At 35.4% G+C, this 13595-nt stretch overlaps 1 long non-coding RNA gene across 1 annotated transcript in view; it reads left to right on the top strand.

Moving 5' to 3' along the window:
- The window catches only part of LOC127183534 (uncharacterized), a 48557-nt gene that overhangs the window by 22928 nt on the left and 12034 nt on the right, over positions 1-13595 (top strand). The window lies entirely within an intron of this gene.

Raw genomic sequence — 13595 nt, 5'->3', positions numbered from 1 at the left:
CAAAGCTCTTACTACCACTTAAGAAGCACTAGAAATCTCATTAACTTTAGAATGTGGATGTGTAGTGAGGATGATAAAAATGGACAATTGATTAAATTGCCATTTTATAGATGAGGAGACTGAGACAGAGTTCATTACTGCTACAACTGACACTCAGAACCTTTTCTTGTGTATACAAGTCTAAAATTTTTCCTTCCCAAAACAGAATAAGGGAGGCCATGCCTCTTATCAGCCCTTTGTTGACACTGCAAATCTGAGTGCATATATAATTCAGTGTTTTTCTCAATGAATACTTTATGCATTGTATTTTGAATGTTTTTAGCAGAGTATAAAATTGACTCTTATTCCTTAGCATTTTATTTTAATTATTCATAACTGAGGCTTAGATTCAGACGGCAACAAGAATACAAGACAGAAAGGCAATATTTGCCCAATTCCCTTAGAAGGGGGTTTGCACACACGTAGGAATCGCTCAATCTTTTCTTTGTAATTATTTAACAAGCATATCACTTGTTTTCAATTATAATATAAAGCTTTGGAAGAGTTCAAACACAGGCCTATCCTTATCTTTTCAAAGATATTAGTTTGGTATATACATACTCCTTTGATTACAGTTTAGTTTAAGAACAAACAAACAAACAAACAAACACCCTTGTGCTTAATTTTGACGCTTTACACTGGTGATATCAAGTATAATAACTAATAATAAATTGTTTACTATGAAAAGTAGTGTAGTTTCTTGTTTAATGATAATATGAAAAGATTTTATGTTCTGGACGTCCTTTTTCAGTTTAAGGACAGTATCTGTGGTGTTGGTGTCCCTGAATCCATGGAGAAAGAAGTCTGTTGTTTTTATACTTAAATGCTCTTCCAGTTACTTGAAACAAGCCTTTATGAAACTGATGTCAGCAGAAAGATCTGTGATTTTTCTGAGATTAAGAATAGGACAAAGACCTCCTTCCGAGCCTCTCCTATGCTTTCTCCAGATGATGATGATGATTATTATTATTATTGTTGTTATTGTCATTGTTATTGTTATTGTTATTATTGTTATTTTGTTATCCACACTGGATGAACTTTGCTCTTTTTCAGTTGCCTTTGGCAATAGTTTTGCAGGTTGAGCATTTAGAAGTTGTATAAATAATAACCAACAGTCTTGTTTAATATGACATCATGGTTCCCAACTTCCGCAGGAGCCACATTCCCACACTCAAGTGCACAGTTTCAGCAATGCTATTGTGGAAACAAGTGTTGTTCTGTACATTCCTAGCAAATTCTGTAATTCAAAAAATATGCTTTTACCAATACTGTTTCTCACTTCGTATTCTCTCTGTAATTTTAAGTGTCTCTCTCTGAGATTTCAACTGCCACCTGCCTTTGCAGTAAAGCAATCAAGACAAAGGCCAACAGCTTGTTTAGAGTAAAATTGTTAAGACTATCTACGTATGTTTTGTTACAAATATGTCTCTTCCTTCAGGTCCTGTATGTAATGTAGTTGTTAGTTGAATTTTTCAGCTTTTCATTCAATTTGCATTTTTAATATAGTCTGAAAATACCAACTTAGTTAACACTTTTAAAAATGTATAACAAAAGACATTCTAAATGCAAAGGGCCATAAAATCATCAGTACATTATAAAATAACCTGAACTATCACTATTTTCCTCCTTCGGCATATTGCAATCACTATTAATCAATATTGTCTTTCTCTATTACCAAAGCCTGAGGTCAGTGTGAGGGCTATTGATTTAAGGCATATATTGAATAGCACTATAAATTTATTCATAACTGTTACAACTACTGAAGTGAACTATTTTGCCCAATGGTATTATTTCTAATGCTAATCCACAATTTTGGATTTTCCAAGAATAATATCAATATTCAGCCAGGAGCAAAATTAAACCAAACCCACTGTATCGATCAAAGTCCAACAGGAGATCTTAAAACAAGTTGAACTGTTATTTTAAAGCTTGTTATACTAGCGGGAAAGAGAAGAAAGTGTGTATAAAAACTTACCTTTGGTCCCGACTTGATGAAGTGGCAGAGAGTGACCGAGGACACAGAGTCCTTGGTGCTCGCCCCTGACCAATGGATATGAATTCTGGCTGGTGGGAGGTGTAATTTATAACACTCAACTTTCTGTTTGGGAAAATCTAACCTGGAGAATGCTTCTCTGTCTTTAAAAACCGCACATTATTTTGTAGTCACACAAGCTAAGCTGCTTCATCCAAATGACACAGTACACAAAGTTTGCAATGATGTTAATGAGCATTAAAATTGCAAACATGTTACCTTAAATTATTTAAGTAAAAAGGCGCTATTTTTGATATATCTCATCTATAAAAATGCATCAATTATGAAAGGAAGGAATGAACATGAGGTTCATTTTAGATGAGGAGATCTTAAGCAAATAGTCTAATAAGAAATAATTCCCCCCGCTTTGCATGTCTTGAATTACAGTCTTCACTTTTCACTAATGTTAACTGAAATCTCAAATGTTACAAAAGACTTACCTGTTTCACTTTGTGTAAGAAAAGATATCCAAAATAATTCTGATTTCCTGGAACGCTTTGATAAAAATAAACAATGAACCTTTTGCATGAGAAATTTTAAAAGCCTTATTTCTAGAAATAATGCATAAATGTGATCTGTGTGTTCTGTAAAGGCTCCCTTAGGCTCCTTTTCTTCTTTTATCTAGCAGAGCCAAACAAATCACATTACACAAGAAAAAGATATCCTCCAAACCAAAAAAAAGTCAGACTTTTCTTACAGGAAATGGTTTGTAAAATTGAGTTTTATTACAGTGAGAGAGAAACAAAATATGTGTTAGTTTTTCATTCCTTAGTTAAGAACTATGAAAGTTCTAGAGAAAGATAAAAGCATTTCAATCTATTCTGTTATATTTTATAGATTTCTAGAAGCCTGCATGTAATGCATCAAGAATCTTTCCTATATGACCAGTGTAAGTAGCTGTATTGGATTCTGAAAGTCAATTTGGTTTGGGCAAACTTATATAGAATATAAAGTTCTATTCTCAAAAACTTCCCTTTTTCTTTTCTTTCTTTTTATTTTTGGATGAAAAAATATTTCAACAACTTTATTATTTCTTCCACAGCTTACATATTACAGCAAGATCTCTCAAGCAGTACAAAAATCACAATGTGATTACATTCTATTTTCTTTAAGTGAATGATTACAAAAAGTAAATGTAAGAAAAACATGTTCCTCAATACCTTCACATGATCAAATGTTTTACATATTATAGGTAAGAAACAAACATGAAAAACAAGTTGTTTCCAAGAACCCATATGCATTGTAACTAAGCAATTTGTTATATATTAACAGAGTAACAGTAAGCAAGGTAATTTCTTTTTTTGTGCAATTTTTATATTTCTTTTTTACATATACATTTATATTATTACACATAACTAAAACAAACTACATACAGCAAGAAGAACCATAAAACAATCAGGAATTATATAAATGTTACATTCTTAGTGTTTTGGCTATTTGTATTTGGCAACGTTGAAGAAAACATCTTTCCTATCTTAGTGCATCTAAAATTCTGAATGAAAATCACTATCTGTCATATTGCAACATTATAAACTTAAAACATCTACCTAGAGCTAAATACATCTTAACCCCTAAACAATTAAGCTTAGTTGTAAGACTGAACTCTCTGGTCTTCAACCCCATCAGATACTTGAAAAGGAATAAAATTAATTACCTGAGTAGACAGGAAGTGCAGGTTAGCAGCTTCCAAACTAAAAAATGACAAAGACATTTTGCTGCCTGAGCAGTCACCCAAAACTCTATATGACGGTGGAGCATCATCTTCAGCCTTTAGGCACAATATATATGACAGACATATTTGTGAGGCAGGAACTATTGGGGACTTGCTTACCCTGTCTTGGCAGAGTTTGTCCATCAACTCTGCCTGACTCCAAGCTTGCCCATTTTTAGAAAGAATTCTGTCTGTAGCTGAAATGAGAACATGTAGCCCAGTGGCTGGTTTGCTGCATTTGAATCCCTCTCCATAGGGAGGTTCTTTGATGCTCATCATCTTCTTTGAGGTAGGCTGGATATTGCCAGGCGTTAACCTGTCTTGTTGTCAAAGAATCTTTAGAATAATAAAAACATCTTTAAGCATATTCGGTAGGTCTCTGGGGCTTTTGAAGACCTTATCTAACTATTTTCCCTTATCTATCTATAGAATCATATCTATCTGTTTAACATAGGATGTATATTCTTGTGATTAAAAATAGACTAGTAACTGACATTACTATTATTTGACCAACTAACAATTAATTTGTATATCTTATTTATCCTAAACAGCCTGAAATAGCACTTTCATAGTATTAGAAGTAAATCCTGTATTATAATTGAGTTGAATGGGAACAATACCTCATTTTAGAGTAGAAATATATATATACATATACATATATATATGTGTGTGTATATATATATATATATAATGTGTAGGAAAAATAATCTTAAATTTGAATTCTATACCAATATATCAGAATTAAACTTATTTTGCATCAGTATAAAAATTCTATACCAATGAACTAAAAATAGCCTTATTTGTGAGCAACAATTAAGATCTTACATTCCAGAAATAATGCTTCCGTAATGCCCATTGGTAAACAGTGATTAAACAAAGTCTTCCTTCAGCTTCAGAACACTATCTCCCAAAGTATTAGGAGACTCATCTTACCACAATGTAAAAGCCAAGGACAGTTAGGAACATTAGTAGAGTGCTTGCCTCACCTACACAAAACTCTGGGTTCAATTCCCAGAACCTGCCAATCAAAGCTGAGCAATGCACACATGTGATCTCAGTACTTGGTAGTCAGGAAGGAGAATCAGAAGTGTCTGGCCATCTTCTGATCCATGAGTTTGAAGCCACGTTGGGATACAACAGCCTCTGTTAAATAAATAAGCAAAAATAAATAAATAATGAAATAATGATTGATAGAAAGATAAATAGATAGATAAGGTATTTGTCCTAGACTAAAATTTAATCCAAAGTATAATTCCTCAAACTTTTCCATTTCTTTTTATTTTAAAAAAATGGATAATTTCTTGAACCATTCCCATTGGTTTTACTTGGATTTCTTGCAAAGTTTCAAAGTGTATTTTGAACTGTTGGTGCTCAAGTTTGTGACAACCTCCTGGGGACTTAATCAGCAGTGAGGAAGGATTAATTACCAGTGTGAGTTGGCTTTATCCTCAGCATCCTTAGTAAACACCTTTTAGTCTCCTGATAATTTTCTTAATAGAGGCTAAGCTTGCTTATCAGAAACCCCAGGGAATCGGTTAGGACAAACTGCATTAGCTCATAACTGGGGTTTTATGGAGCCTTTTCTCCTCTGAAGCTCCAAAATGTTTCACAAAAACCTTTCGATTACAACTCTTCACACGTGTTAAAACTGGGCTGATTGCTTTAATAGCATTAGTGTAAAAAAACCTAAATCTTCTAGTGATTGTTCTCTTTCTATTCTGTGGCAGTAATGACCCAACAGCACCAGTAACTCTGAGGATAATCTATGTCACCTTCCCTTGGCACCCATTCTAAAAGGTCACATCAAAGCGGTACAAGGGGGAACATATACATTCCACCCACTGATGCCAGTCGGTGAGAACATGGCTTATAACGTTCAGTTTTCTTCCTATTAGGACCTGTTAGGATGAATCTCTCACTGGCTTGCAAGATTTCTACACATGAGTAGGGGGGCAAAACCTTCTCCAGTTACCATAAACTGAAACATGCTGTGTTGCCTGCACCCACAATCTTATCTAGTTTTCTTCTGGGATCTTTCGAGCCTGTTACGCAGTCTTCAAGCACACGTGTCTTCAGTTTCCTGAGGAAGATTTTCCTCCCCTTACATTATTGTGAAACTATAGCTCCTGACAAAGATTTTCTCTGGCAGTCAGTTTCACTCACCTTTACTCACATAATTCAAGGAGGAAAGAATATCATCCCAACCTCTCTTTGAACTTGGAGCTCATAGATTCAGCTAATCTCATTGGCTAATTAATTTCAGGCCGATCTGTCTGTCTCTGTTTCTTCAGAATTGGGGTTACAAAATCATGCCACCACACTCAGCTTTTGGGGGGCAGGCGAGGGAGGATAGCCTTGGGTGTCCTGAAACTCACTCTGTAGGACAGGCCGGCCTAGAACTCAGAGATCCTGCCTCCGTAGTGGATGTAAACATGTTTTTGTTTAGATCCCAAGTGTGAGAGAACAGGTTATGTTTATCCACTAGAAGAAGAACTGCCTCTTGTGGAGGCATGGTCTTTGTCAACTGATAAACATTGTAGGATGTCTGAGCGGAGATTTTATATATATAGTTAGGGTCTTGGTATTGTTTCCTATTATTTGGTGGTTTATCGCTCCATTTTGAGATGCTCTTAGAGAGAAACACTTCGCAGAGAAACCGCTTCAAGGTTCCAGGTTCTGGCTGCTGCTCTGGGTCCCAGCGGCTGCGATTGTAGTCACCTTTGCTGAATTGCTGTTTTGCTGTTTAGCGGTCTGCTGAAAGCCTGACTGTGAAGAGGGGAATCATTCCAAGGAACTGAGTCTAACTAAGAAGGTCTACTTTTCCTGTTCCCTTTAACTTCTTTTCTCTCCTATCTAGGATAGGTGGGTTGGAAGGGAGATATAAGCGTTAAAGAACCCCAAATAAATAGATTCGAAAAAGTTCAAAGCCTACCTGCCTCTGCCTCCCAAGTGCTGACATTAAAGACATGTGCCACCACCACATGGCACACTGAGCCTTTTATATTGGTGTCAGGGATCTGAATATGTCCTTACACTTGAATGGCAGGCACTTTAGCAGCTGAGCTATTGCCCTAGCTCTCCCACCTCTTATTGTTCGTTTAATGAATTGATTAAATGGTTGGTTGAATTATTAAATCATCACTGAGAAACTGTCAAGGTTTGTTTGGGCTATTCTAGTAGATACGGGACTCTTTGCATTGATGACAATCTCTAGTTCTTCAAACAGTTCATAAATTAATTGCTATTTCTATGTTGTTCTCATTACTTTTTGCCATCGTGGCCTGATGCCATCCAAAGATGCTTTCCAGACTATGGGTTACTTGAAGTAGGATTTCAAGTATTCAAGGATTTGTCTGTTGATCAGTCTGTCTACTGTTATATACAAAAACATGTTGTGCGGACTTAATGCTGAAACTCCGAGATAGATTCTCTACCATTTAGTTTTTCTTCTGGTGAAAAGTTTACAACACATGACATTAAACTGTCCCAAGATGGCAGGAAATGATGGGTCCCTCTTTCTAGGCATCTTCTTTAAGGCTGAAGATGGAGGAGCTGGTAATATCTGCTTCATATCTCTTACCTATCAGGCTTAAATCACTAGAGGAAGAGAGACATTATCAAATAGTCTTCTTTGTCTTACTAATTATAATCAGGCCAGCCAATACCTGTCATGCAAAAAGTTTTTTTAAAATTTGTCTTCTGAGAGAACATCATGTTGTAATTGGCTGGCTACTCACCTCACTCCAACCTCTGTTCTAATGCAGCCTCTGTTATTCATTGTCTGCCTCTTCCATTGAAATTGAGAAAAATCCCAATAATACTTAAAGCAATGTGGCTTTATCATGTGGGTAATTAATTTATGTATTACCTTTTACAGAGTGATATTTCCATAAAATATGATTTAATTGATGCTCTTTGGTTCATCTGTTTCCAGCTAATAAGAGAGAACAGGCATTTGAAGAATATCCGTTATCACGTATACTAATGAGCTAATTTAGACCTTGGTCCAAAAGCTTTCGCTAAATCTATGATGTCCTGAAAGGGAGTGGAGATTGTGTGTGCTAGAGACTCATAAAAGAAGGAAGGAATGTTGATTAACATAAGTCTTTGACTCTCAGCAGAGACATACTCTGAAAGCTTTTTTGGCCCATTTCAAGCTTCTTTATTTGAAATTATAGTTCTTATTTGTCTTCTAAGTGAACCAGATTAAAAGAAGCCAAAAATAATGGAGAGAGTATCATGTTTACAAAGTTTTTTTTTGAGTTTAGCTTCTGTCATATTAAAAATTTCATATAATTATTCAAATTTCTCATGCTTAATTAATAATTAAAATATGAAATTAGATGTGGTGACATATACCTGTAATTCCAGGCAGTGGGGGATGAAACAGAAAAATAAAAAGTTTGAGAACAGCCTAGACTACAAAGGGAGTGCAAGTCCAACTTGTTCAACTCAGCAAGACCTTGTCTCAAAATAAAAATGAAAAATGACTAGATAAATAGCTCAGCAGTAGAGTGCTTGTTCAGTGTATGAAAAGTCTAGCCTCAACCTTAGCGCTGTGAAGATGGATAGATATAAATATAGATTAGATATAGATATAGGTACAGATACAGATATAGATATAAATAGATTAAATGGTATAAAATAGATAGATGATAGATAAAAATGGATGAAGCTTCTGTAATGAGACGCCAGCAATGTTCACTGTGTTATTATAATGACTTCATGTTGTTATTTTTCATATACCTTCTTTATGCTGTAATTCTTGTAAAAGCTTACTGTAGAGCCCAAGAAATGATGGAAAGATTGAGAATACTTGCTGCTTGCTCTTTAAGAGAACTAGAATTTTGTTACTAGCACTTATATGGGGCAACTCACAACCTCTTGTAACTCATTTCTAGGGTGTCTGCTGCTGCCCTATTCTAGTGTCAGTGGATATCTGCATGCAAGTGCTCATATATACACCCAGACACATATAAATAAAAACTAGGCCTTTTTTTTTTAAAGTTTACTGTATTAATATAAATTATATATAGTAACTATAATTAAATTAAACGGCTATAATTGGATGGGCAAAGGAAATTTAAAACATAGCATTCCTCACCCAAAGCATCATTTTATATGTGTATCTTCAGAAGAAAAGAGATAATATGAATAGATTATTTTAACAAGGTATTATACAGAACCCTTGATATTTTATTCAAAATATATAACTCTGCTTATGTCAATTGTGGAAAGAAATTCCCTCATTTGAAGGGACTCAGATTTTATTACCAGAAATGCTAGTTCAAAATTATCCATTTAGCATATATCTTGGTGCACACTGTTTGTTTGCTTTCACATATTTTAAAGAATTCTAAAGTTCAACTTAATCTTCACAACAGCCTTATGAAATAACAAGTATTATAATGTCCCCCAGATCATAGAGCTAAATGCTTCAGAATGAAAATTTGTTTATGGATTCTGATCACTCACTTTGTCCTATTAGGAACACTTAACCTTAGATATTGTACTAGATGGTTTCATGTCAACTTGAAACAAGCTAAACTCATTTGACAGGCCTGCCTCTCAAATGAGAAAAGCTTCCACTAAAACAAAGCTATAGGGAAGCCTGTATGCCATTTTCTTACTCGGTGACTGGTGGGTGATGGTCTAGTTCACGGTGGGTGCCCTACCCCACCCTGGTGGGCTTGGGTTCTCTATATGATCAGGCTGAGAAAGTCAGTGAGAGCAAGGCAGTAGGCAGCACTTCTCCATGGCCTCTGCTTAGATCTTGCCTGCAGGTTCCTGCTCTGTTTTGAGTTCCTGCTCTGACTCTCCTCAGTTATGAACAGCAATGTGGAAGCATACAAGAAATTAGCCCTGTATTGCCCAATTTTATTTTGGTCATGGTGTTTCATCATGGCAATTAAAACCCTGATTGGGACAGATGTATACACTATAATATTTCATACTTGTGATCCCCTTATTATACATATCAGTCTCTATTTTGTTGTTGTTGTTGTTGGTTTTTTTTTTTTTTAATTCAGGCTTTTGAGACAGTTCTGTTTTCATTGCTTGATCTTTATTCCAGTATCTTCTGTGCTGTGTCCCCAAGTCTCTGTATGCTTGGAAGGACATGCAAAGCTTTTATTCTGAGGATAGATCATTTGGTGAGATTTTCTTGAGTCACATTTTCCTCAAAATTTGGTCAGTACTTCATTATCTTCTTGCACTAAATGTTGCAAAAGAAAATCAGATTATTTTTCACTCTTTAGGCCACTTGCTATTGTCCTCTGGAGGCTCATGAAAGACCCTAGACATTCAACTGTAGTAAGATATCCAGATGCTGACATGGTTTCTACATTTCTGTCTCAGTGTTTCCTAGAGAACATACATGTTTTTGACTCAGAGGCTATTGTTTTACTTTGATATATCTTAAGCATGTATCTTTAAGCATATCTTCTAAATCTTTATTTTTTACTTTTAAATATATTTTCATAATTTTTCCTAAAAGACTAATATCACTAATTTTTTTATTTTGTTTTTATTTACTGTCATATGTTTGCTTTGTTAGTTCTATTCCTTTTATTTGCATAGTTTCAATCCTTCTATTCTATTGATTTTTGGAAAATATTTTGACATTTGTCATGGGAAAGCAAATGCCTGTCCTCTTTTACCTACTCTATCTGAACCCTATTGACCTGTGATTAATAGAACCAGCCAATCGTGCAATCACGAGCTCCTTTAGTCCTTCTTCCTAACATCAGCAGCAAACAAAACAAAACAAGAAAAAAAAAGCCTCTAAAAGCTTCTGAAGACCACAGCTTGGGAATCAAGTCTACCAAACTCTGATATTTAATCCTAAGTGTATAGAATGCTTAGTCTCCCTGTCACCTTGACACTGCTTTTATTATAAAGAATGGAGCACTATAAATGAGACTACCTTAAAACACAATGTATTGAATGAAATGTTCATAGGAAACCCAACAAAAGTGGAAGAGAGGGCAGGCTCAGATATCTCAGCTATGGTATGGGCCATTAGACAAAAGCCAAGGCTTCAGTACCCTACACTGCACTCACAGGACCAAGCCTTCAAATGAAACAAATGACAGAAAACAAGTGACACTGCGCATCACTGAGGAATTAGTGAAGCGTGCATGGAAAATAATTAAATTAACAGAATATCCAAGAACTGTGTGACAGTTATGAAACATGTAAATAGTTTAAATACAGGGACTATTTTTAAAGGCTATAAAAACCAGAAAAAATATTTGAAGTCATAATAGAAGAATTTTGCTTTTGTTTTTATATTGGTAATAGACACCAAGTTATAGATTCAGGGAACTAGAAATGAAAGGCAAGATGGATGTGCAAATTGCAGGGAACCAAAGACAAAGAGAATCTTTGAAAGATACTGAAAGTACTTTCACTATCTTTAGAGAAAAAAATAATAATTATATTAAACTTACTTGAAATTATGCAGTCAAGAAGAATATAGGGCTGGATGGCCCAAAAGTTACAAAAACATCTAAAATTATATATGTCTTAAAATTATGTTTTAAAGTGAAGGAAAATAAAGACGCTTTTCTTCCTCCAAACAAACTCAAATCAGTGCAACATATATTTATCTTTGTTGTAAAATCATTGTTAATAGTCTTTTGACAGACCAAATTAAAAAAAAATGATATAGGTCTGAAGCTTGTATCTAACATAAAATAAATCAGAAACCTAAAATGAAGAACAAATGAAAATAAAATACCATATTTCTCATATTTGTAATTTATTTAACAAACAACATTTTGCTCCAAATAATAGTAACAGCATCTTGGGTGACTATACTATATGGGCATATGGGAGGATGGGAAAACCACGGGAAGGGCTGAAAAGCATGATGGGAATAAGGCATACAGTGGTTCTGTTCATAGGTGCACAACAGTCGGAGTAAGATACTCTTCAGTAGCTAACTGAATAAATATTAGTCTTTCTATACAGAGTACTGTATTCAGAGAGCTTTAATTATGAGCTCCTGGAGCTTAAAAGACAACTGACTATACACTGTTATGTATGAGAAGTCAAATGTGTATTGTGTAGTTCTAACCAAATGTCATTCTAGAAAAAGGGAAAACTACAAAGAATTTACAAACAACAACAGTAAAAAGCAATGAGCCTCTCAAGCTTGGGAAGGGACAGACAGAAGGGACAGGCATACAGGAACTTCAGAAACAGCAAAGCTGTTCTTGTAGTCTACAGAAAATAGGAAGGGAGGTGTCTGTGACATTACATATTTATCAAACCCCATAGAATTAGATAGCATAACTACAAAGTATTAAAAGCTATCTATAAACCGTAGTTATGGATGGTGTATTAACACTGGCTTATTAGTAATTTTTTGGTTTGGTTTTGTTTGATTTTTTGAGACAGGATTTCTCTGTGTAGCCTTGGCTGTCCTGGACTCACTTTGTAGACCAGGCTAGCCTCAAACTCACAGCGATCCACCTGCCTCTGCCTCCTGAGTGCTGAGATTAAAGGCGTGCACCACCACTGCCCAGCTGGCTTATTGGTCTTGATGAACATTACCTACTAACACAGACACTGCTGACAGGGGAAGTATGTGGTGGGTTCTATTGTGTAGGGCTCTGCAAATCTAACCTAGACTCTGAATTTCCAGTACTGTCCTTTCATACCAGTGACATGGACTAATACATTGGTTTATTTATTTTTTTTATTTGTCTTAATTTTTTAAAGATGTTATATCTTGGCTGTAGGCATGGGGACTGAGCCCTTGGGAGATCCCCATGGAGTAATGAGATCATATTTCTACACACAATGTTGATCTCCAGATAGATGATGCCTTTAAATGAAGGGATTATACCTAAATCACTCTCATCCAACACTGGCATGAATAACTTCTAGTATGCACCAGACTCCTTCACTCATCAGCAAGGTAACCACACACTATGCACATCAGACATAAACTCAGTAAATCATGTCTTCTTTAGTAAATGCGTTTTACTGAGGACAACATTTGAAATCAATAGGTGCTTTTACTAGAGCAAGAAGACTGCACACAGTACCTGTGTGGGGCTCTCGCTACGCATCTTCTCTTCCGTGTATGTAATAAGGTCTGCACAAGCCTCTAATGTCAGCAGCCTTAATGTTTGGCTCCTGGATCCCTCACTGTGAGGTTTATGATCATTCACAGCGAGACTTCTTCTGGCTGATGTTGCTTTATGCTTGTCTAGCTTGTTTAACTCAGTTGGCCCGAAATAAAATAAGTTAATTCATGGACTTATTTACAAAATGGTATGATTTGCACCTTGGCTTTCAAAGCTGCTATATGTGAATAGACTTTTGATTCAAAGCCCAAAGCATCCTCCAGACTTCACCCCTTCTTTGCCTCAGTTACTGATGTGCTGCCCTTGGCAACAGGAGGTGGCATTCAGCACAATTTTTAAAAGGTGCTACTGTTGCTTGCTCCAAATTTTATAAGTTCTTTTCTTTTAACTTCTAGAGATGATGTTTTTAAGACATGTATTACTGCCATGATTACAAATGAAAATGGTACATGAGTAATATAAAGCAATCCATCTTAAAATAATGGTTCTGAAGTTTAATTGGCTTTGTTTTATTTAACAAGATAGTTTAAGTATTATTTTGTGTTATTTTTGGCTAGATATAACGTATGCAGAGGTTAACTTTTGTCTTACTTCCTTCTTATAATATGGACTACGGTGTGAATAACTCCAGGAGGAGAGGTGCTCACACTTTATAATTGAGAAGTTTTTACATTCTCCTTGTAATATTTAAGAAATCCACAGTGGAATTTCATGC

The sequence above is a fragment of the Acomys russatus genome, chromosome 31 (genome assembly GCF_903995435.1).
Source record: "Acomys russatus chromosome 31, mAcoRus1.1, whole genome shotgun sequence".
Lineage (NCBI taxonomy): Eukaryota > Metazoa > Chordata > Mammalia > Rodentia > Muridae > Acomys > Acomys russatus.
The sequence above is the reverse complement of the archived record's forward strand: the minus strand, read 5'-3'. Positions and strand labels throughout refer to the sequence as shown.